The sequence below is a fragment of the Trachypithecus francoisi genome, unplaced genomic scaffold (assembly GCF_009764315.1).
Source record: "Trachypithecus francoisi isolate TF-2019V2 unplaced genomic scaffold, Tfra_2.0 Lachesis_group3, whole genome shotgun sequence".
NCBI classification, from domain to species: Eukaryota; Metazoa; Chordata; class Mammalia; order Primates; family Cercopithecidae; genus Trachypithecus; species Trachypithecus francoisi.
In genome coordinates, this window is record NW_022681468.1 from 7,147,694 (window position 1) to 7,173,145 (window position 25,452).

The 25,452-nt window shown below is 52.6% G+C and overlaps 2 long non-coding RNA genes across 2 annotated transcripts; one reads left to right on the top strand and one right to left on the bottom strand.

The window, feature by feature from the left end:
- Positions 1 to 428: 428 nt before the first annotated feature.
- On the bottom strand, positions 429 to 25,394 carry LOC117071408. The gene is made up of 4 exons (XR_004432283.1): positions 25,241 to 25,394; positions 4,195 to 4,532; positions 2,754 to 2,944; positions 429 to 462 (listed from the first exon to the last, which is right to left on the bottom strand). It is a non-coding gene; the product is annotated as an uncharacterized LOC117071408 (long non-coding RNA).
- Positions 4,396 to 5,166, top strand: LOC117071409. Its single transcript, XR_004432284.1, has 3 exons — positions 4,396 to 4,474; positions 4,651 to 4,745; positions 5,058 to 5,166. It is a non-coding gene; the product is annotated as an uncharacterized LOC117071409 (long non-coding RNA).
- Positions 25,395 to 25,452: the final 58 nt, after the last annotated feature.

A 25,452-nucleotide genomic window follows, 5' to 3' on the forward strand; every position in this document is an offset into this window, starting at 1 on the left:
TAGGAGGCAGGGAGGCACCTAGGCTTGGACTTGGCATCTCGAATTTCCAGAAGCACTACCTCGTCTTCCATCCTCCTGCCATCCTTCACAGTAGGCAGAGCAGGTACGGCTAGCTCTGAAGCCAGGGAGAAACTGAGGCCCAAGAGGGGAAGAGACCTAATTGAGGTCACACAGCAAGCTAGAAGGGACCCGCTGGACAGTGCAACCTCCAGCATGCAGGCGGGGAGGGCTCCAGGAGTTTGGGAACAAGAAGCTGGGGTCATCTGTGACCCCCACTTACCTCCCCAGAAAAGGAAAGAAAATACATGTTTACCAAACCTTGTTGGTGTTCTTTTCTTTTCTCTTTTCTTTTCTTTTCTTTTCTTCTCTTCTCTTCTCTTCTCTTCTCTTCTCTTCTCTTCTCTTCTCTTCTCTTCTCTTCTCTTTTCTTTTTGAGTCGGAGTTTCACTCTTGTTGCCCAGGCTGGAGTGCAATGACACGATCTCAACTCACTGCAACCTCTGCCTCTCGGTTCAAGCGATTCTCCTGCTTCAGCCTCTTGAGTAGCTGGGATTACCAGCTGGCTGGGATTACCACCAGGCCTGGCTAATTTTTTGTATTTTTAGTAGAGATGGGGTTTCACCCTGTTGGTCAGGCTGGTCTCCAACTCCTGACCTCAGGTGATTCATCCGCCTTGGTCTCACAAAGTGCTGGGATGACAGGTATGAGCTGCCACCCCCGGCCATTGGTGTTGTTTTCATTCAGAGAGGACAGAAAGGAAGAGACTGCCCCCACACAAAGCCACAGCACACCTGCCCCATCCAGTCCCATGGCCTCAGCACCTGGGCCCTTTGCCATGCTACCTGGGGCCCTGAGCTCCCACCTGCATGGGAGCACTCATTGTAGGACTTTGGCAGGTCTTGCCTCTCTCTGGGCCTCGGTCCTCCCACCAGCACTGGTCGTCTGGCCCATCACAGCAGTCCCTCATGGCCTGCCACCTCCAATCCATCCCCCTCTAGGACTGCCAAACTGATCATGCATCTTCCCTGCCTAACAGCCGCCCCTCCCACTACCTAAAGAATCAGGTGCAGACTCCCAACAGTCCCCCAAAGCCTTAACTCATCTCAGCATTAAAATAAAATAAAATAAAAAGAATCAGGTGCAGACCCTTGACCAGGCATTCCAGCCCTTCCTCCCCGGGGGCCTCTCCTGCCCTCTCCTCCCAGCCCATCCTGACCATGCTGACTCTGCTCTGTCCATTTGTCGTCCCCAAATGTACCTTTCCCATCCTGCATTTGTGTGTGCACCTGCCTCTGTCTGGGCTGACAGGGACAGTCCCCTTTTTTGCCTGGTGACTTCCTTTCTAGCCCTCAAGGCCTGTTCCAATGCGCTCCCCAACTCAGTGCGTTCTCTGACCAAGCCCAGATTACCTGGACTTCAGCAACACTTTTCTGCCTCTTGCAGTTGCCCCAGCTTCCTGGGCTGAACTTCCAGAGCGTTTGTTATCCCACGCTCCACTGAAACAATGCCCAGACTTGTCTCTCCAGCCTGAATGAGTATCAGGACCTCTACTCATTCATCTCTGGCACCCTGGCACCTGGCACAGAGCCTGGCATCCACTAGGGGCTTAGGAGATGGGTACTGAATGAAGAAATGTAAACAAAGATGGATGGACAGATGGATGGGCAGGTAGATGGGCAGATGGATGGACAGATGGATGGATGGTTGGATGGATGGATGGATGGATGGGCACATGGATGGATGGGCAGATGGATGGATACATGGATGGGAAGATGGAAGAGTAGATGGATGGACAGAGGGACAAATATGTGAATGGATGGATGGGTAGGTAGGTGGGTGAGTGGATGGATGGATGGATGGATGTGTGGGTGGATGGACGGATGGGAAGATGGAAGAGTAGATGGATGGACAGAGGGACAAATATGTGAATGGATGGATGGGTAGGTAGGTGGGTGAGTGGGTGGATGGATGGATGGATGTGTGGGTGGATGGATGGATGGGAAGATGGAAGAGTAGATGGATGGACAGAGGAACAAATATGTGAATGGATGGATGGATAGGTAGGTGGGTGAGTGGGTGGATGGATGGATGGATGTGTGGGTGGATGGATGGATGGGAAGATGGAAGAGTAGATGAATGGATAGAGGGACAGATAGGTGGATGGATGGGTAGGTGTGTGGATGGATAGATGGATGGATGGATGGATAGCTGGACAGATGGATGGATGAAAGGGGTGGTGTGACATTGTGAGCGAGAGCTCTGGCTCTGGGCTCTGACAGACTCAGGTTCAAGTGTCCTGGTGAGCACTAACTCCATGTCATGCACAGTCCCTAGTGCATTCCCTATCCTGAGCCATTCAGTGATGTATCACTCTCTTCCTTCACTGCCCCAATATTCCCCCAGGGGTAAGCCCTGCATCAGGCTCTGCAGGGTGGCTGGGATGCTTCAAGGGAGGAGGAACAGATTCAGGGAGCCAGAAGAGGGGAGCACAGAGGAGCCTGCAGGCCCAGCTTTCAGAAGGCCTGAGCTGGGCACTGTAGCCCCTGAATCCTATGTTGTGTCACCTAGGCATAGAGTATGCAGGGCAGACATCGGGGAGAGAGGAATCCTGGTCATGCCCCAGATCCCCAGGACCTAGAATACTGCCTCAGAGAGCAGAAAGAAATTACCCCAGCCCTTCTCAGGCCTGTGTCTACGGAGCCATCCCTTTCAGGCAAACTGCAGTTTGGGCACCCATCCTGTTGGGAGCTCACAGGGCCAGCTTGGGGCTGACATAGGCACTGAACTCCCTGATCTCCAGGCTGTGGCCTTAGCCTCCAAGCCCAGAGTGGGGGTAGCTGGATGGGCCATGTCCCGCAGGCCAGGAATGGGTCCGGAGCAGTTTCCACATCTTTCCCATAGTCGGGGCTGGCAGGACGGAGCAGAACAAGATCCAGCTGGAATCCTGATGGGAACAGGGAAGCCGGGAACCTGTTTTGCAGGCTCCCTGCGGTCTCAGAGCCCTGAGGATCGCACATGCATAGACACACACACACACACACACACACACACACACACACACACACACACACACACCTGTATCCCCATGGCCAGCAAGCTCTCTGGTTTCACCAGCCCATAGTAGATGCCTGCTAGGGTCATGGGAATGTCACAGCCACAGCAGCCACACATTGACTACATGAGAGGCCACCCATTCTCATAGAGTCAAAGTCAGTCTACAGTCATCTCTCAGTGACTCCTCCAGCATCAGGCCGACCACTCCTCTGGCTGCACCCACCTGACAGGATAGCAATGCAGGCATTCATTGAGCATGGATGTGGGCCAGATACAGGACTAGCTCACTTCATCCTCACAACGACTTTGAATTTTGCACCATCATGCAGATGGGGAAACAGAGCAACTTGTGGGGAGTCTTGCCCAAGGTCACACAAGGAGTGGGCACAAGCACTAGGCTTTGGGCTCTGGCAGCCCAAATCCAGGGTCCATGCAGGAGCCTTTCACCAGCAAGAGCAGAAGCCTTTGAAACTCAGGGTTCTTGGCTGGCACGGGGGACTGTGTTTTATAAAAGTGGTGAGTGCCTCTGGTTGAATGTTTAATGTTCATATCAATGAATCTCCACCGTATCCATCACCAGAGCCCTCCAGGGCAGATGGGCATTGGAGAGGCCGCCCGCGCCCAGCATTGGATGGAGGGTGAGGTGAGGCCCCAGGCTGCTGACCCAGGCTGCAGGATGGGCTCAGCCTCCTGTCTCCAGCATTCTCCTAGTGCTGGTTGGGACAGGACCCTGCCTCATTGTGGGCACTAGCCAGCCATCTGTCCCCAGTGACGCAGCAACCCAGACCTGCCTGCCTGGAGAACAGCCCTCCACAATAATAATAATTTTGACAACTATTATTAGTATTCTATTGTGGTGACGGTAATAACCAGCTTGGCGTCGTCGTCAGGAGACCAGACTCTGTGCCAGGCAGACCTGGCTGCACCTCCCAGCCACCCCTTGGCTGTGGGACCTTAGGCCAGTACCTTGACCCCCCCTACACCTTAGCTTCCTCCTCTGCAGATGGGAGGAGGCTGCTCAGGTGCATTGGTTCCTGCTTCCAGAGGGCGGGGCTACACAGGCAGAGTTCTGGACAACCTGGCCTGGAAGCCACAGGAAGGCAGGCCCCGCAGCCCTGTGTGTTTTTAAAGCTGACCTACCTGGCCTCCCAAGGGAACCCATGATGAAAGGTTCCGGCACCCCTCACCAGCCATCAGCCCACACGCTGCTTCACTTCCTGTAATGACAGTGCTGGGCCAGTGGCTTACCCACTTTGCTTGGCAGGCACCATGCAATTTTCATTAGGTCACATACTCATTATTTCTCCAGATGACTCTCAGCCAGGGAGATGTGAATTTGATGGGCTGCCCACTTTACAGACGGGGCAACTGAGGCAGGCAGCAGGCAAGGGCTTGCTTCCGGCCTTGGAGAGGGCAAAAGGTCAGTGGTTCAAGTGGGGATTCTGAATTTGGCCTCTGTGGTTCCCTGACGTAGGTTCCTGGGGAAAAGAGAGTGGAGAATCACGGTTGCTGGGAGTGGTGCAGGGAGGAGGCAGAAGGCGCCGGCGGCCTGCAGAGGCTGCCTGGCCCCAAAAACAAACTCACACTCACTCACAGGCCAACTGCTTGGGCCGCTGCCTGCTCTGCCTCAGATCCTCCAGGATGGAGACGTGGGGGACAGGGAGCTGGATCCCACGCCTGCTGCTGTCAAGGTCAGAGAAGGGGTGAGGTGTGCCTGGGTTGGGAGCTGGGGCTGTAAATGCCTGACCATGTGGGAGTTGGTAAGAAGACAACACAGTCTTGCCCCTTCCTGAGCCCTGGCCCAGGTGCTGTGTCACGGACTTTGTAGCTCCTTCTGTCCCCACCATAACCCCGTGGGGTCAGTGCTGCTGCTGGCCCATCCACAGATGAAGACACACCCAAGATGCGACTGCTCAGGCCACAGAGCTGATTGGCAGCAGGTCTGCCCCTGAACCCAGGCCCGAGTGCCCCAAAACCCTGCTTTATCTCATCCCATGCTCCAGGGAGCCACAGCCAGGGAAGAAGAGAAGTGGCCGAGTGCCGTGGCCGAAGCAAGGGTGGAGAGTCAGCTCTGGTTCCCACTCTGGTCTGCCAAGCTCTTGGCAAGCCTCAGCCCCTTCTGAGTTTCCATTCTCTCACCTGAAGGCGTGAGTAGCTCCCCTGTCTGGCCTGGCTGCCTTGTGGGCTCAAAGGCAATGTGAGAGGTGCCCATTTCATGCTTGGCATATAGTAGGTACTCAAGTAAAGTAAGTTTCCATCTTCCTTTTCCCTCAATAATAAAGCAAAGTGTTCCCTCTCCTAGACAAAATATTACATTTTAGGATGAGTGATGATGGAATTGTAGGCAGCTTGTCGGGCCGGCCCTGGCGGGGCTGCTGGGAAAAGATCTCTGAGCTCCTCAAATCACAGGCACAGCAGCCTCGGGAGGGGAGTCCGGTGCTGCTTGTTGCAGGCAGGAGCCTCTGCATCCTCTTCCTTCAAGAGTCTTTCAGGGCCAGGTGTGGTGGTTCGCATTTGTAATCCCAGCACTTTGGGAGGCCGAGGCTGGAGGTTTGCTTGAGACCAGGATTTACAGACCAGCCTGGGCAACATAGCAATATCCTGTCTCTTCAGAAAACAAAAAAATCAGCCAGGTGTGGTGGTGCACTCTTGTAGTCCCAACTGCTTGGGAGGCTGAAGTGGGAGGATCACAGCCCAGGAGGCTGAGGCTACAGTGAGCTGTGATCGTACCACTGCACTCCAGCCTGGGGGACAGGGCAAGACTCTGCCTAAAAAAAAAAAAGTGTCTACTGTCATCTCAACTGCACCACTTCCCAAAACTCTCCAGAATTCTCCCGGGCTGAGTTCTTTTCACAATCTCATGCTAATGGAGAGTGATTTCCGTGGACTCATACCTCAAGAAATTGTGGCTCTCTCAGAGCCAGCCTTAAAGGGTAATAGGCATTCAAAACTGCTAAGGCAGCTCCCAGGCACCGTTACACCCCTATTAAATCACATACACCATTAAAAGGATAAAAGCCTGTGCTGGCATGCATGTGTGTGCATGGCTGTCTTCCTAGGATGCTCTTCCCCAGCTCTGCCGCCTGCAGGAATGGGAGCCTCCTTTCAGGCTCAGCACACGCGTCTCTGCAGTGACACCTTCTCAGCTCCCCATTCAGAATTGCTGCCCTTCCTGGCAGTTCCATAGCACATGGGTCTTGTTTACAGCACTTTGCACTGCCTCTGTCTTAACTCCCAGGTAGGCTATGAAATTGATGACAGGGATGGAAGCTGTCGTTCGTTCAGTTCACAGCATGCTGAGTGCTTTATGCTCTTGGCCTGTGATCCTCACTAGCGCTCTTTAATGTGGTGACCATCCCATTTTACAAATGAGGAAATTGAAGCTCAGAGAGGTTCAACCATTTGCCCAAGCCTGGCTGATCCCAGGCCTGGGCTCTTTCAACAGCACGGTGCTGCCTCTGCAGGGGCTTCACCCTGGGCTGGGTTGCGGGGAACTCAAGACCCCTCAGTGGAAAGGGTGGCCGAGCAGGTAGGCAGACAGGGCCAGCACAGTATGTTGCTACCATAACTGGGGACCCTGGGATTTGGTGGGAGCCAGACAGGTTGGGGGGATCATGGGAAAGAATTTCATAAAGCTGTGTCCTGGCATGAGTCAGTCAGGTGAGGAAGAAGGATAGGGCATTGGTGGCAAAAACAGCACCATGTCACACAGCCATGTGACAGATGACAGTTGTCGGGGAGCAAGCTCTTCATGCTGTCATTTGAGCAGGATGGAAATTGTGGGCTGGAGAGCAGGGCAATGAGGAGACACCACGACTCCCTGGACAGAGCACCCCAGGGGTGACACTCTGTAAATCAGTGCAACCTAGAGTGAGAGGGTCTCTAAGGGTGGGCCACAGATCTCTGCCTTCATCCCTGCCTGTTTCAATCGAGTCTGGATGGAGCCATTAGAGCTTATCAGGCGAGCCAAAGGCAATGTCCCATGAGAACGTTACATTTCCAGAAACCTCAGAAGGTGGAACCAGAGACTGAAACCAACAGAAGGGAATTGAACAGGGAGAACAAGAATAGCCTGCTTTCAGGTGCAACAGGTCAATTGCACAAACTGACAAGTTGATGGCAAGGTCCTATTTTCCCCCTGCCTCCTGAAATTGTGTTTAAAAAGTGAATCTTTGGCCAGGCCCGGTGGCTTACGCCTGTAATCCTAGCACTTTGGGAGGCCAAGGTGGGCAGATCACAAGGTCAGGAGATAGAGACTATCCTGGTTAACACGGTGAAACCCAGTCTCTACTAAAAATACAAAAAATTAGCCAGGCGTGGTGGCAGGCACCTGTGGTCCCAGCTACTTGGGAGGCTGAGGCAGGAGAATTGCTTGAACCCGGGAGGCAGAGGTTGCAGTGAGCGAAGATTGCATCGCTGCACTCCAGCCTGGGCGACAGAGCAAGACTGTGTCTCAAAAAAAGGGAATCCTCTGAGGTTGAGATGGAGAGATCTGTTTGCTGGGCCTGCCCGCAGGAAGTTCTCTAAAAACATCTGTGGTCAGTGGGTCCTGGATGGGTGTCCTGACCTGGGCGAGTCCTTGGGAGGAATCAGCCAGTTCCCCTGCACCAGGATGGGGCTAACTCAGCAGAGCCTGTGAGGCTCCAGTGCCCACCCACAATAGCTGGGGTTGGTGTAACCCACAGAAAATCCCCCAGTCCCACCCAGGAACAGGCATCCCAGTTGCCTCAAGATCAGAGAGGGCCTTCGCCAGCTGGACAGCAGAGGTGGGGTGGTGAGGACAGAGGGCGGCCTTCTGTGCCTGCGATGAACTATCACTTGAGCCCAGGAGTTCGAGACCAGCCTGGGCAACATGGTGAGACTCCATCTCTACAAAAAAATACAAAAATTAGCTAGGCATGGTGGTACCTGCCTGTAGTCCCAGCTACTCGAGAGGCTGAGGTGGGAGGTTGGTTTGATCCAGGGAGGTTGAGATTACAGTGTACTGAGATTGCTCCACTGCACTCCAGTCTGAGCAACAAAACAAGACCCTGTCTCAAAAAAAGAAAAGTGGGCGTAACATAAAGAGTAGGGCAAATCGTGGTCAGATGGTGACCTAGGGTGGGTACTCACAGCAAGCACTCCCTCTATACCTCTGCAAGATGGCCATGCTCTCTTAGCTTGTTCACCTCTAGGGACAGGGAACTCACTACGTTGAACCTGGGACAGGGCAGACCCCAGACCTGCCTTCGGAGAATCCGCACTCTCGTGGGGAAGTGACCTGGCGGCAGGGGCGGGGCCAGCCTCCAGGTCTGACTCTGCTGCTCTTTCAGAGGGTGTCCTCAGAGGGAAACGGGCTAGAGAGCTCCGGAGATGGGCCCTGCCCAGAGGCCTGGCCTGCCTATGTTCTGCAGGCAGAGGGAGAGTGACCCTTGTGCTTAGGCAGCCGGCCAGAGCCCTGGGAAGCCGAGACCCCTCCTTCCTGTGGGAAGCTGGTAGGCCACTGCCCACAAGTGACCCTCCCACAGCGGCCCCTGTCCCCCTTTCCCTCACTGCTCCTGACCCCCCCACCCCGCACCTGAGTGGTGACAGCTGGGAAGGGCTGACGCCTGCCCTCAGCCCCCCTTGGGGGAAGAAGGGGCTTCCTTGAGAAGGAGCCTGGACACCCCTCTTCTCTTGCCCCTCAGAGTCTGGATCTAGCCAGGGACTCTGACCTGGATGTGGGGGTGCTGGGATGGGGAGGGAGAAAAAGGGGGAGGGCACTCCCTGCAAGAGGCCCAGGTCAGGGCAGGGGTTCCCGGACCCTCAGCCAGCCATTCCTGTCCGGCAGGTTGGAGGGGCCAGGGGCCAGAAGCTCTTTGTTGTCTGGAAGGGCAGAGAGATTATCTGCCCACTGGATTTCAAGGCCTTCTTTCTGCCCTCTCCCAAAGCTGCTGACAGACCTGACTCCCTGGGGAGCCGAGGGATGCTTTTCTTGTTTCCTGTGACCTCCACAGAGAAAAATCCATCACTGGCTGGCTGAGCAATCCAGGCAGGTCCAAGAAAGATGGCATTGAGTCACCTGGGTCCTCATTGCCCTGACAGTCGTGAACGCATCATCCAGCTGGTAATTAGCTCTTACAGGAAAGGGAAAGGTCTGTCATTTTCCTCCGGAAGTGCCACGCGGGGATTGCTGGCTGCCCCTCCTTGAAGCCAGAGAAAGGCCGGATCCTCATCCTGGGGCCAGCCTCTGTTAAGGATGTGGATTAGGGGTGGGAAAGTATCCCTCCTTCCACTCAGGAATCCCACTTCTGGGAACTTACCCCAAGGAAACAATCCAACAGGAAAGCAAAGCTGTGCACAAACACGTTCCCACAGGAGTTCTGTATAATAGAACCAGCGCCCAGCAGTGGGAACAGCCACGAACCACGGCTGGGATAAATATCACCTGGCTGTGAAACAGGGCAAATGGGGAGGATGGGGGGCGGGGGGCTCGGAGGTCCTGGCTTAGCACTCAAGGGTTCCTGAACTTTGACATCCCAGCCTGATCCCTACCCTGACACTGGCAAATAGACCAGTTCAGAGGTGGTGACTCCCATCTCCAGGTAGGGGACCTAGCAAGTATCCCACTGAGTCTTATCATCACGCAGGTGTGAGAACCCCTGCTTACATTGCAGCTTCAAGGATGCATTTATTTAAACTCTAAATATATATATATATATGTATGTGTATGTATATATATGTATGTGTATATATATGTGTGTGTGTGTGTGTGTATATATATATATTTTTAGATGGAGTCTTGCACTGTAGCCCCAGCTGGAGTGCAATGATGCGATCTCGGCTCACTGCAACCTCTGCCTCCCAGGTTCCAGCAATTCTCCTGCCTCAGCCTCCCGAGTAGCTGGGATTACAGATGCCCACCACCACACCCGGCTAATTTTTTGTATTTTTAGTAGAGACGGGGTTTCACTATGTTGGCCAGGCTGGTCTCGAACTCCTGACCTTGTGATCTGCCCACCTCAGCCTCCCAAGGTGCTGGGATTATAGGCGTGAGCCACCGTGCCCAGCCAACTCTAAGTCTTAGTTGTGGCATCTGTAAAATGGACCCAGCACCAGGGCCAGTCCCCAGGGTTCCGGGAGGGATAGTGAGATCATGGTGAGGCTCCGTGAGGAACTGCCACCAATTGCAAATTACACAGCTCCTGTCTCCCTCTCACCCTCCCCAGTCCCCAGGCCACATAGGCTGCTTTGAGAACATCCCAGTGCCCAGAGCTGTGCCCAGGCCTGGCATGATGTTTCTGCAAGGCTTCTCCGTGCTCCTCCTGCCCGGCCGGGCCCTGGTCCGGGCTCTGCAGAGAGGAGTGAGCTCCAAGGTGCACTGGCCAGCCCCACACACCAGATGTGCACCCCTCCCATTGCTTTTCTACCTGCGTCCCTGAGAGCCAGCAGTGTTCCTAGGGTGTCTGTGCCCACACCGGCCTAGGCATTGGGAGGGGCCCCATGGAGAAGAGGCACCCGAAGGAAGCAGCTGAGCTGAGTTCCAGAGAATCTTTGAGAGAAGGAAAAGCCAGGCAGAGGCCTTGCCAATGCTGTTAGGTTTTCAGCTGGCTGGGTGAGGCCAGAGTGAACCTCAGGTAGTGGCTGTATGCACAGGTCAGGGCTGGAGAGGTAGGCTTTAGGGACATCAGGCTACAAGGGGGAGTTGGAAGCTGAAGCTCATGCATCTCCTGGCAACCATGAGGCAAAGAGAAGCCCTAAATGTGGAGCCCAGCAGGGAGCTGGGCGTTTCACTCCTTGGGTGAGTCCCTCCTAACGGGACTCAGTATCTCGAAGCGTCCTCTAGGATTGGACCAGTCTAGTGCTCCTCAGGCCCGGGTGGACCTTCCACGGGTCCGCCAGGCAGCCCGGCCACTTCCCAGACCCGCTCTCCCATGGGCTTCCAGGACAAAGCTCTGAGATTCCCAGGATGCCAAGTCTTGTGCAGCCCCAGTTGGTGCCAGTGCTTCCTCTTTGGTAGATGGCGGTGTCCCCTCTCTAGGGCAACCCCCACCTGCTTGGTGAAGGGCTCCCTCTGACAGACACTGAGGGTGGGATGTGTGACTAAGAGCAGATTGTACAGTGAAGGGAAGGGTTTGTAGCTGCCCCCCTGGGAGCCCCTGGACCAGGCAAGGTGCCTCCTTGCTCTGAAATTCCAGCTGGGACTGCCTGTCCCTTTCTCTTGGGTGGGTCCTCCACCTGCCTTCGCTGGCACACCTGCCATGGGAGAAATCTGCTATGGACCTCCAAACTCATGCCCAATAGTCCCAGTTTCTGCAGGTAAAATGGGCACAGTCATCCCTGCCCACCTTGCAGCCTTGTTGGGAGGATAGGAGGAGGAAACAGCCCAGAGAGTGCTTTGCAAACTGGAAATGACTGGGGAAACTGAGGGGCTGACCAGGCTTCCTTCTCCAGCAGGCAGGCCCTGGCCTGGGGTGTTGCTGGTGGTGATGGTCTGGTCTGCGAGCTTCCATCAGGCAATATTCCTCGCCCTCCTTACTTGTTTCACACGCCACAGCCCAGAGCTAGGTTTTATCACTATTTAAATAAATTATGTTGATATTTAAATAAAATAATGCATGCACTTAGGGTAAAAACAAGCACGGAACACTAAGATGCTTGCAAGGAAATGAGATGGTTCCCCACCCCTCCCTTTCCCCACTCCCCAGAGCAACCAGTTTCCACATTTAGTTGTTCTTTCTGGCTTTGCAGTCTCCACATTTCTCATAAGATGTTTACGTTGCTATTTCTTGATTTTTCAATTCTAGACATTTCTGTTCTTTCTCATGGTGACAGATGAGGCTTCAGCTCTCTGAAACCCTCCCACTCCCGCCTCCCCTCCCTCAGCCTCTTTAGAGGGCTTTATGCATTTCTTAGTTAATAGCTGGTCAAGGGTTTTATGATGATGATCGCGTAAATATTATTCCATGAAAGTCAGGAAGTGGTCAATGACAGTTTCTTGTACAGTTTTGTTTGTGTGTGCCCTGGAGTGAATGCATTTATTTATAACTTGCAAGGTATTATGTGTCTCTTAATTTTTCATCTGATCTACTCTAAACTGAGTGCTGGTGTTGTCAAATGCTCTGACAGTCTGTAATCTACTCTGGTTTGCCCTAAGTTCCCCATCTTCTGCTCTGGGGTCACTTCTCTGCCCCCTGGGAAGGATCCTCCTTCCTGGGTGATCGCACACTCCCTGGTTGTTCTCAGCTCCTATGGGAGCATGTGCAACCAAAGCTTCCTAGAAGGTACACAGTCGTTATATTCTACTTAAACTTAAATTTTATTTTGAGGCCTTGCATTTTTGCAAGGTTTACAAGGTTGATCCTTCCTGTGGGCATAAAATCCAGGCAGGAAATCCTTTTCCCCCAGATTTTAAAGGCAACTGATCGTTCTGCGGTCCTCTAGCTTCCATTGTTGCAAGGAGAGGTCCAATGATAGGCTTATTATTATTATTTTTTAAATTTAAAAACACATGCACAGAGTTTCAAACATAAAACTATAAAGCTTATTTAAAAAAAAAAAAGTCCCTGCGTTATCTCTCTCTACCCAATTCCTAGTTCCCAGAGGCAACTTTTCTCTAGATTTGATTCTGCAACTTTTCTCTAGATTTGAAAATAACACACTTGTACTGTTCTTTACTGGCTCTCCAGCTTCTGACACTCTCACTTGCCTTTCTCTTACTGATGAGGAGGCTTCAGGCCACTTACGTCCCCACCTGTCCCCACACAGGCCAATCCCCTCCCCCATCCTCCCAAGATTGCTACACCATAATTTCTGGTCAAATTAGTATTGTTTACATATTACGCTACGCTACAGTCACGTATCACTTAACGACAAGGATATGATTTGGGAAATGCGTCATTAGGTGCTGTCATCATTGTCATGGAGCATACAATGCTAGATGGGATAGCCCACTACACACCCAGGCCAGATGGTCTAGCCTATTGCCGCTAGGCTACAAATCTGTACAGCATGTGCCTGTACTGAATGTTGTAGGAACTGTAACACAATGGCAAGAATGTGTGTGTCTAAACATAGAAAAGGTACAGTAAGAACACAATATTATCTGACGGGACCACCGTGGTGTGTGTGACCCTGACCAAAATGTGACGAAGCAGCACGTGACTCTATATAAACATTATGGCCAGCTGAGCCATGGTATGGCCTGATTGGATTTCCTTCCTTGTGCAACTTCTGGGTTTCCCTGGGGATTAATAATTGCCTCCTTGTTTTGACTTGCTTGGTTTTTTTCTGGGCTTTTCACCAAACTTTGACAGAGCTCTAATATTCCTCTCCAAACAGCCAAGCACCCCCAGCAAGGGAATCCATGAGCTTGGGAGCCTCCTTTTCTAATCTGCGCTGATTGCTTCTGTCTGCAAAGCCCTCACCCTGGGCCTCCCTTTCTCTGTGTCCGAATCGCATGTCTTGTTTCGTTTCCTTTCTTTCTTTCTTTCTTTCTTTCTTTCTTTCTTTCTTTCTCTTTCTCTCTTTCTTTTTTTTTTTTTTTTTTTTTTTTTTTTTTTTTGAGGCGGAGTCTCGCTCTGTCGCCCGGACTGGAGTGCAGTGGCCAGATCTCAGCTCACTGCAAGCTCCGCCTCCTGGGTTTCCGCCATTCTCCTGCCTCAGCCTCCCAAGTAGCTGGGACTACAGGCGCCCGCCACCTCGCCCGGCTAGTTTTTGTATTTTTAGTAGAGACGGGGTTTCACCATATTAGCCAGGATGGTCTCGATCTCCTGACCTCGTGATCCGCCCGTCTCGGCCTCCCAAAGTGCTGGGATTACAGGCTTGAGCCACCGCGCCCGGCCTCTCTTTCTCTCTTTCTTTCTTTCCTTCCTTCCTTTCCTTTCTTTCTTTCCTCTCTTTTTTTCTCTTTCTTCCTTTCTTTCTTCCTTCCTTTCCTCTCTGCTTTTCCTCTCTCCCTCCTTCTTTCTTCTTTTCTTTTAACTGCCTTCCTTTCTTTTCTTTTCTTTCTTTCCGCACTGCCACCGAGGCTGGAGTGCAGTGGCACAATCGCAGCTCATTGCAGTTTCAACCTCCCGGGTCGAGTAACCCTCTCACCTCAGCCTCCTGAGTAGCTGGCAGCACAGTCATGCACCACCAAGCCCATGTTTTTACATTTTCTTTAGAGATAGGGTTTCCCCATGTTGCCCAGGCCGGTCTTGAACTCCTGGGCTCAAGCAATCCACCCCCTTTGGCCTCCCAAAGTGCTGGGATTACAGGCGTGAGCCACCGTGCCTGGCCTTCATGTCTTATTTCTTGGTTTAATTCCTAATTTTAGAGAAAGAGTGTCTGGGAAATAATTTTTCTTTCTTTTTTTTAATTGGAAAATGTCTCACTCTACCCTCCCACTGGACTGCACTGGTACTGAAATAGTTTTCCTTCAGGATGTTGAGACATCACTTCATGACCTTCTAGTTTCTGGACTTGCTGTTGAGAATGTCAACATTATTCTGATTCCTTTTCTCCTCACTCTACCCACCATGGTTTGAGGATTTTCTCAACCCTGGTGTTGTGAAGTTTTACAATAATGTGCCCAATATGGTCTTTTTTCCACTTCTCTGCTGGCCCTTTTTATGGGGAGACTTGTGTCCATGAGTCTCAGATTTTTTTTTTTTTCATATGTTTATTACTTTCTTTCCTTTCATTTTATCCCATGAGATATGAGACAAAAAATCAGGGCATTAAGTGAATGCTATCCTGACCTCCGGAAACCCTCGTCCCCTCCCGCGTCGCTAGGCGTATGCATTCGAAGTAGCACATTTGGGGAATCTGGATAACCTTAGAGAAAGATCTCTAAGGTCAGATGCTTGGGGAGGGGGGTCCCCCACAGCAATGGGGGTGTCTCCTTCTAGCTCAGCCTGATTGCAACAAACAAGTGCCTCCTGTAGCCCAGAGCAGCTCGGCTGCTAAATCACTGTCTCCCAAGGTTCTGATGGACTTGGTCTGGGGCGGGACCTGAGCATCTGCATTTCACATGCTTTTTGGTGATTCTAAGGGTGGCTAGGGCTGAGTCCTAGGGCTGACCTGCTGCCCTTGCTCCGAGAGCCTGACCAGCTAGCTGCCTCTTGGGCTCTAGTTTGCTCACAGGGGCTCTGTGAGTTCAGGGTGCTGAGATCCTCATTGCAGAGTTCTGTGTCCTGGTGTTGGGGCTGAGCTGGGCGAGCTACTCTTGAGAGAAGGCTTGGCTCTTCAGTGCGGTTTTCAGACGCTCAGAAGACCATGGGCTCCGGGGCACCCACAGGACTTAACCCTTTCCCGAGGAGAGCATCCCCTCCCACCCCACCGTGTGGCCTGGGGTTCACACCTCCTTTTCCTGTCACTTGACTATCTCCTCATCCTGCAAGGAGGATGAAATGGTCCTGTTTTTAGGTCCTGATCCAGAGGCTCAGAGAGGAGGTGCAGCTTTGCCTAGGGCCACTTTGCTGGTAAGGGTCAGGCCAGAGACACAGACTCCACATCCAGGGTTTTTCTACTTAACTCAGCTTCCTCCTTTATCATTCACTCATTCAACAAACATTAACTGAGTTCCCAGGCTCTATGCTAGGAATTTTAAGTTTATTTCTATTTTATTTATTTATTTTTGAGATGGAATCTCACTCTGTCGCCCAGGCTGTAGTACAATGGCATGATCTCAGCTCACTACAACCTCCCCTTCCTGGGTTCAAGTGATTCTCCTGCCTCAGTCTCCTGAGTAGCTGGGATTACAGGCTGGCACCACCGCACCTGGCTAATTTTTTTTTGTATTTTTAGTCGAGACGGGAGTTCACCATGTTAGCCAGGCAGGTCTCGAACTCCTGACCTCAAGTGATCTGCTCACCTCGGCCTCCCAAAGTGCTGGCATTACAGGAGTGAGCCACTGTGCCTGGCCTGGAACTTTAAATTTAAAAACACATTCAGGCCTGGTGACGTGGCTCACACCTATAATTCCAGTACTTGGGGAGGCTGAGTGGCAGATCGCTTGAGCCCAGGCGTTCCAGACCAGCCTCTACAAACAATATAAAAACTAGCGGGGTGTGGGTATGCAGCCGTAGTCCCAGATATTCAGGAGGTCGAGGTGGGAGAATTGCTTGAACCCAGGAGGTCGAGGCTGTGGTGAGCCGAGATGGCACCACTGCACTCCAGCCTGGGCGACAGAGTGAGACTCTGTCTAAAAAAAATTAATTTAAAAAAAAACACATGCATGGAGTTTCAAAAATAAAATTATAAGGCTTATTTTTAAAAAGCAAAATAAATAAATAAATAAAAAACAAAAAGAAGTTTGTCACTGGGGAACAGTGGGCCTCCTGGTCTGCTTGTTGTGGTTACATGTGTCACCACTTCTCTCTGGCCAGCTGGGGCTCCTCAGACAACTTCATTTCAGTGCAGCCTCACCCAGCGCAGGTCAAGACAAGGCCTGGGGTGCAGGAGGAATTACTGTTACTGCTGTTGTTGTATCAAACAGGAGGGGCTGGGAGGGCTGGGCCTGCAGCCAGCAGAACCCGCATTAACAATGAAGGGCTTTGCGACTTTCATTCCACCGTCACTGCATGAAATATTCAGGCACCAGAGGAGATTGGTTTCAGATCTCTGCAGCAGGCAGGCCAGGGCAGGGCCAGGTGGGGCGGCTTTGTGGGGTTGTAGAGACCTCAGGCCTAGGGCAGCACCCAAGGCCTGGCACGTGTGCCATCCAGAGGCTGTGGGGGCTGGAGGTACCTGACCCAGAGGGTGCAGCTGCAGATTCCCCTAGGGCACCCCTGGGGCCAGGCACGGAGGGTCCCAGAGAAAAATAAGGCTTAATCCTCCAGGAGGGCACAGCTGGGGAGGAGGCAGCAACACCCCCATATCATGGGTGGGCCTGGGCCTCACCACTCCCAGCAGAGTGGTGCAACAGTTACAGAAGTGCACAGCTGGACTCAAAAAAAGACCATGTGTCTGGGGCCTGGAATTTGTCACTTGATGTAAACCCTGTAATTATCTTATAAGTAGCATAAATCATGTTACATTGTATTTGTGTACCTGTGAAAGCATCAATTTGATTAGACACTTCAATTAAATCCCAAGTGAGTAAACCTGCTGTGCTGTTTCCTCTTCTTCTTCTGGGTTTCCTTCCTAATACATGGGGCACCTCCAGTATGAAATTTGGCCTGGGCTTCTTTTGTGCTCTGAGAGCCTGATAAGGCTTGGCTGTGTGTCCCCACCCACATCTCACCTTGAACTGTAATCATCTCCACCTGTCAAGGGTGGGACCAGGTGGAGATCGTTGAATCATAGAGGCGGTTTCCCTCACAGTCAGTGAGTTCTCACGAGATCTGATGGTTTTATAAGGGGCTGGGCTCTCCCCATCGCTTGGCTCTCATTCTCTCTCCTGCCACCGTGATTGGTAAGTTTCCTGAGGCTTCCCCAGCTATGTGGAACTGTGAGTCAATCAAGCCTCTTTCCTTTGTAAATTACCCAGTGTTGGGTATTTCTTTATAGCAGGTGAGAATGAATTAATACAGAGCCTCAAGAAAGACAAAACAGGTTAAGGAAAGTACAAGCATGACTTTCCACCAGAGTGACAACCCCAGACATCACCAAGGATGGGCAAGACATACCCCATATCCTTCTGGCAGGAGTGTGAATTAGCCCCAGCTCTTTGGAAAGCACTTTGGCACTGTCTAGCCAACCTGTGTGTACTGTGTGACCCGGCCATTCTCTGTCTTGGTATAGATGTGAGCAAAGTTCATTCTCATGTGCGTTGGGACACGTATAAGAGGGTCCATAGGGCATTGCTTGTAGGAGCAAAAAAGAAAAAACCAAAAAAACAAAACCCCCAAAACTAGGCTGGGCATGGTGGCTCCCACCTGAAATCCCAACATTTTGGGACGCTGAGGCAGGAGGATCACTTCAGGCCAGAAGTTCAAGATCAGCCTGGGCAACATAGAACCAATCTTTCTTTAAAAAAAAAAAAAAAAAAAAAAAGGGGCCAGCCATGGTGGCTCACATTTGTAATCCCAGGACTTTGGGAGGCTGAGGTGGGTGGATCACCTGAGGTCAGGAGTTCGAGACCAACCTGACCAACATGATGAAACCCTGTCTTTACCAAAAATTAGCTGGGCGTGGTGGTGGACGCCTATAATCTCAGCTACTCGGAAGGCTGAGGCAGGGGAATCACTTGAACCCCGGAGGCGGAGGTTGCAGTGAGCTGAGATAGTGCCATTGCACTCTAGTCTGGGTGACAGAGTGAGACTCCATCTCAAAAAAAAAATTTTTTTTTCAGGTGGTAAGAGCCTGTAGTACAAGCTACTCAGGAGGCTGAGGCAGGAGGATCACTTGAGTGAGTCTAGGAGGTTGAGGCTGCAGTCAGTCATGATTGAACAATTGCACTCTGGCCTGGGTGACAGAGTCTCAAACAAAGAAACAAACAAAACTAGAAACAAATGTCCTTCAACAGGAGAAAAGTAAAGGTAACATATGCATGCAGTGGATCTAAGATAGCAGTGGTTCTTAGCCAAGGGCAATTTGGCAATGTATGAAAATATTTTTAGTTTTTAAAACTGGGGACAGGGGTATTAGTTCCATCAAATGGGTGGAGGCCAGGGCTGCTGGTGAATGTCCTACAATGCACAGAATAGACCCTCACAAACATGCTGAGGTTGAGCAACCTTGCTATATGGCTATGAAAATGAATGAACTACAGCCACATGTGCCAACATAATGAGCACAGAAGCATGCTGCAAACGAACACATGAAGTACCATACCATGAAGACAGAGTTCAAAAGCATGCAAAATCAAACACTATCTTTTTCTGTGTGTGTGTGATGGAGTCGTGCTCTGTTGTCCAGGCTGGAGTGCAGTGGTGTCATCTCTGCTCACTGCAACCTCTGCCTCCTGGGTTCAAGCGATTCTCCTGCCTCAGCCTCCTGAATAGCTGGGATTACAGGCACCTGCCACCACACCTGGCTAATTTTTGTATTTTCGGTGGAGACGGGGGTTTTGCCACGTTGGCCACGCTGATCTTGAACTCCTGACCTCAAGTGATCCGCCTGCCTTGGCTTCCCAAAGTGCTGGGATTACAGGTGTGAGCCACAGTGCCTGGTCTAAATACGATCTTAGAGAAATATGGTAAGCTGAAAGCACAGGGATAACCAACACAACATTGAGATTCCTAGATACCCTTGGGTCGGGGAAGGCTGGGACCTGTGACCAGGAGGGGCTGCAGGAGCATCAGAAGCAGAAGTAGTGATAATTTAGTCTGGGTGGTGGGCTCCCAGGCATATGCTTCTCAGTGTTCTCTGTTAATATGAACCAGTTCATCATAAGAATAGTGTTAAGTGCATCGAGGCGATAGCCAGCTCTACTATCCCCAGCCCCAGTATGTTGAGCCTCCCTCTTGCCTTGCTCCATCAGGCGATGGTGTGAGGAGATGTCAGCAGCTAAAGGGGCAGGTGGAGAATTTCCATGGCTCTGGTTGGGAAGTCATGGAAAGGGAGGGGTTCAGATGCTGAGAGCCCCCATCGATCTCTTTACTTCCACTCCCACTTGGCTCTGGCTCTGGCCTGCCTGGCCTTAAAGCCCTCTCACACTGTCTGCTAGTCTCAGTGGATCTTTCCTCAAACCTCCTGTTGAGTGCTTTCTAATCACACACAAGTCTGGCCAGATCTCTCCTCTGCTCTAAGCCTTTCTGTGGCTCCCCACTGCCATCAGATGATACTTGAGGCTTCTGGCCAACACATGAGGCCCTTTGGGCTTCAGCTTCACCCTTGCCCTGCGACATCAGCAGTTCTAGGCAGCCGTCCTGTGCAGTGTGGACTTCCTGAGCTCCAGAAAGTTGCCTGGCACACTGGTTAACAGTGGGGATGAAGGAACCCATCCTGCCCTAGACCTCTCACTGCTGCCCCTGGGGGTCCAGCATGTAGGGAAACTGGTAGTCCCAGCTTCATGCAGTTTTCCCATCTATAAATGTGGGAGTTGAGACACATGACCTCTGAACTCTGTGTTCTTGAGGATCTCCATATTCTGGGCTGGACCCACCCAGAAGGAAGAAGGTGGCAGTCCAGGGCCATACCCAGAATCCTTTGTAGCACAGTCTGCCAGGGACAAGCATGGGGTTTCCTGGACAATCCTTGTTTCACTGGACCTCCGTGTTTGCCTCTGGAAAATGGGAAGACAGTCCTGGTGCAGAGGATGGGGAAGGAAGCATGGCTCCCCTCCCCAGAGCTTTGCAAGAGCTCTGCCAAGTGCTTGACACTAGCTCTGTCAGGGAGGGCTTGGATGAGAATACTGGGGCTCTGAGAGGACAAGGGACTAGTCTAGGGTCACCCAGCCAGACAGTGATGGAGTTGCTGGGAGACTGAGCTAATGACAATGACATGCAGTGATCTATCAGTAGAAATAGCTGGAGAGCTCTGACCACAGGTGCCATCCAGAGGCATCAGACTCACAGAGCCTTGGTCACAACGTGGCAAAGTCTGAAGCAGGAGGAAGTGGGTGGTGAACATGGGTCCAGGCACCTTGCCGACACCCAGCATCACAGAACCAGAGTCACAGCGGAAGAGACATCGCAGAGCATCCACCCCATTCCTCCTCTTTGAGAAAGGAAACTGAGGTGTGGGAGACAGTAGTCTGTGGGGTCAGATACACTCCGGAGCTCAGATGGTCCTGGGTTCAAATCCTGATTCAGCCACTTGCTAGCCACGTGACCCTGGGCAAGTGACTTAACCTGGGTAAGCCTCCATTTCTTACTCTATAAAATGGGAACAGAGGTTTCTTACCGTATCAGTAAGGAGTCAGTGAGACAATCTAACTCTAGCACAGTGCTGGGTACCTAGAAAGTGCCCAGTCAACATTGTCCATATTAGTGACACTTAACCACTTTTCAGTGGACCCTGACTTGCTGCTGGCAGCCTTTCAGGATGATATCTCATAGTCTGGCCCAGACCTGGTCAGCCACCATTGCCTCACTGTCCTGAAAAAGATTCAGCTACCACCACATACTCTGTTGGCCATACCAGAGTCCTTGGGCGTCCACAGCCTCCGAACACTGCCTGTAAGTTCACGCCCAATGATCTGAGCTTCCTGGAGGCAAACAACCAAGCCAACAAGAACCCATGTTCAATCCTCGAAGGGCTAATGACACCTTCTCATAGGTTTATTATAACCCTCAAAAGATGGCAGGTTAGAATCATTGGCATATACCGAGTCCAGGATCAGTGGCAGGTGCTGTTGGTTATTGTCATTGTCATTGCTATTATTAGATATCAGAGGCCCCAGGGAAAGGGCCCAGCTTCCTTCTGAGGCTTACAAAACCCTCCTCTGCCCAGCTCCATCGCTCAACCTCTTCCCGACTTTCCCCACCCTGCTGTTCCCTCCTGTATACCCCAGCTGCAAGGTGTAATAATGTCTCTCCACACCCCTCGCCTGCTCACCTTTGGGCCTTTGCTTGTACTGCTTCCTCCACCTGGAGCCTCCTCCCCACTCCACAAGATGACAAACTCCTTCAAGATTCAACTCCTCTAGGAAGCCATTCCCAGTGCCTGAGCACGCTCCTATAATGATGTGTTCTGGCCATTCTTGTTGGCAGTACTTACCACAATGCATTGCAATGTGTATATACATGCCCATTTAAATGTGTTTGTGCATAAATGCATATATACTCATAGATTTCCTCTATGTTCACTGAGCTAATGAATGAAAGTGATCTTGGGAAAGGCATCTCCCTTCTGGGGCTCTGTTTTTCCTCACCTTCAAAATGAAGGCCTCAGACTCAGTCTGTCATGCACGGAGAGGTTTGACATTCACTCAGCAAACACCACATGGTACCGCCTCTGGGGTTGGAGCTCAGAGCCCCAACCATAGAAAAGAGTAAGAAAGCCCATTCCCCCTGCAAGTGAGGGGTACACTCTGCTTGTCACCAGCTTGTACCAGCACTCCCCCCACAGGCCCTAGGTTTTGGAGTATTTTGTCGACCATGTGTTAGCGTCTACTACGTGTTAGTGTACCGGTTCTCAGCCCCTGCTGGCTCTCACAAATGAACACACATATCCTGGTAGATTCTTTTAAAAAAGAGGGGTAGAATGTTGGTGGGGCACCTTTATTTTTAAAAGACTCACAACTACTTTTCCTGGGCACCTAGAGTATGACTGTGTTAGTAGTACACCATGATTTGGTTTTACTGTTTTCTTTTCTTTTCTTTTCTTTTTTTTTTTTTGAGACGGAGTCTCGCTCTGTTGCCCAGGGGCTGGAGAGCAGTGGTGTGATCTCGGCTCACTGCAAGCTCCGCCTCCCAGGTTCACGCCATTCTCCTGCCTCAGCCTCCCGAGTAGCTGGGACTACAGGTTCCTGCCACCACGCCCAGCTAATTTTTTTGTATTTTTAGTAGAGACGGGGTTTCACCGTGTTAGCCAGGATGGTCTTGATCTCCTGACCTCGTGATCCGCCCACTTCGGCCTTCCAAAGTGCTGGGATTACAGGAGTGAACCACCGCGCCTGGCCAGTTTTACTGTTTTTGTAACAAAGCAGAATTGTCATGACCAAGGGGCTTAAGAAGCAAAGTCACTGAGGCAGGAGGATTGGATTGCTTGAGCGCAGGAGTTTGAGACCAGCCTGGCAAACAGAGTGAGACCCTGTCTCTATGGAAAAAAAAAAAAGAAGAAAAAAGAAAATAGCCAGGCATGGTAGTGCCTATGGTCCCAGCTACTCAGGAGGCTGAGGTGGGAGGATCTCTTGAGCCTGGAGGTTGAGGTTGCACTGAGCCAAGATAGTGCCACTGCACTGCACTCCAGCCTGGGAGACAGAGTGAGACCCTGTCTCAGACCAAAAAAAAAAAAAAAAAAAAAGCAAGTCACGTGACATTTTGGGCTCCTGGTTCTGTTGGGCTGTGAGCACTCCGGAGGCATGGTACCTACTCCTGGACCCTATTATATGGGCCCTCCGGGAGGTGGCTCTGGCCTGGAAGTCCCTTTTCCTTCAGGACCCTGTTTCAGCCCTGGGCCCTCTCACCTCCTCTGGTCCTATCCTGTTTTGCCCAAGCATTCCCAGCCCTCGTGTGGGGAGCAAAGAGACCTTCCCTCAAGCCACCCAGTACCACCACCGCTAGCACCTTGTCTTTGTTCTACCCTGAGGACGTGAGCAAAGCTATCAAGACTCCACAGAGGAACTCTTGGTCCTTGGTCCACACAGCCTGTAGATGACGCAAATAAACCCCGTCTAGATAGAGGCTTCTCTTTTTTCTTGGGAGTTCAGCGGAAGCTGCTAGCTCTGGAGGATCAGGGGGCAGAGATAACAGGCCGGAGGAACCACCTGGAGCTGTGCACGAATGGGGAGGGGGTTCTCACAAAGCACAGTGCTATCTCAGCCACTTTCCTGGTGAGCTGGTGGGTTTTTCCTATGGTGTATCCAACGTTTACGCTTTAATCTCCCAGGAGCAACTCTGCACAGGCTTCATTCTGCAGGGAGCCTGCAAGGAGCTCCTTGAAGTTAATCTGGCTTCCTGGGGGTTAAGACAGACCTGCAGCTCCCCCAGGCAGAAGCTGAAAGCCCCTCCCTCTCTAAACTCAAACTGAGCTGTGCTGGGCCAGCAGAGCAGTGCCTCAGAGGGAAGGATGTCCCCTCCCCTCAGGAGCTGGCTCACTTGGGCAGATCCTGGGAGACCCTCAGCATCCCTGGGTTTAACCTTGGAAGCTGTGCTAGCCCATCCTCTCCCCACCACCCTCTCCTGAGCATCTGTCTGGAGAGAGTGGCGAACAGGTGGAAGACGAGATATTGAATCTGGACCTCTCTGTGTACTCCCCTCCATCTCTTCTCCACATGTGGGTCAGGGTGAGCCTCTTAAAAAGGTAAACAAGGTCATGTTGCTTCCCTGCTAAAACCCCCACTGCCTCCCCAGCTGCCTTGGAATCATACATGATCTGGCCCCTCTAACCTCTGACCTCTGACATCAGCTCTCACGCCTCTTCCCTGGCCAACCCCCAGCCCCACTGGCCTTGGAACAGGCCCGTAACAGGCCAGCCCTAGGGCCTTGGCACTGGCTGTTCCCGCTGCCTGGAATGCCCTTCCCCTTATCTTTGTACCTTGTCAGTCAGACTTCAGCTTAGATGTGCCTCCCGACCTCCCTGACCGCTGGATCTAAAGTAACTGATTATGCTTTCTACGACAGCAGCTCGACTTAATGCCCCGCATAGCACTTAAGACAAGTTTTATCGTGATCTAGCTCGTCTGTCTTCTCCCCATCCTGCTCCCAGGACGCCAAGTCCCTCGCAGAGGGCAGTCCGGTGCCCTGCAGAATTCTCCGGGGCTGGAGCAGGCCCCGCGGCGAGTAGGCGCTGAGTACACAGCTGAATGAACGGCGTAGCAACTGTAAACGGGGCATCAGCTGCTGCGCGGGCGCGCGCTCCTGGCAGTGGGCCGCTCACTGTCGCGTGCGCGGGTTTGATCTCGTTGCAGGTTCCGGGGGAGGGGACACCCCCCACCCCGCCTGCCGGCGGTAGACGCGCCGTAAATGCGCTTTGGAGACTGGAGGATAACGAGACAGACTTACAGGCAGTGGGAAGGACCGGGGTCCCGCGAGGGCCGCCGGTGGGCAGTTCTGTGGCCGGCTTGGCGCCCCCGGACCCCGGCGTTCAGGCCCCTGTGGGAGACCTTCCCACCTTCCCAGTGGTTTCCACCCCGCAAACTGCAGATTATTTCCCGAATCCCAGGGACTTAGCGGTCGAGTGGGCGGAGGGGGAGCGTAGCTCCGAGCGCCGCTCCGGGCAGGGGGCAGGTTCCCGGCGCTCTCGCCCCATCGGGGCAGAGAGTACGGACCGCGCTGCGGGACGCGGTTGGCAAGGCCCTGGCCCTGCCGGGGCGCGGACGCCAGCGCTTAGCTCAGCCCCAGGCTAGGAGGGGAGACGCAGCCCTGCTGCGCGCTCCGGCAGGAGACCCGGGTGGGGACGGGGGCGGAGGAGCCTGGGGGCAGGGAAGGGGACAAAGAGCCGCCCAGCTGCGGAAAAGAGCGACCCCCATGTCACAGTCCTATTGTTCGCTGAGTCTCCGACTGCCCTGAACTCTGGTGCCCCCGGGAGGGAGAAGGGGCGCCGTAGCCCAGATCATGGGTATTTGTTTATCTGGGGAGAGGGAGGAGGGCGGGGGACGCGGGCCGGGGAGGGGGCTCGACTGCTATTTCTGCGCGTCGCCTTTAAGGGAAGCCCGGCCCTACCTTTCCCACCGTCCCCCTCCCCGCAGTCGTACCTGCATTTTAAAAGCGCCCTGTAGCCCTGGGATTGGCCAAGGCCGCGTCCTCTGGGCGCAGAAACTTGAACCGCCGGGAGCCGGCTGCGGGCGGGGTCGGAAACCCCGCGGATGGACCGTACCACCCCCGCGGCTCCCCCCACGCGCGCCCCGCCCCTCCCGCACACCCCTGGAGCGGCCCAATCGCACGGCCCGGAGGGCGGGACCGCGGC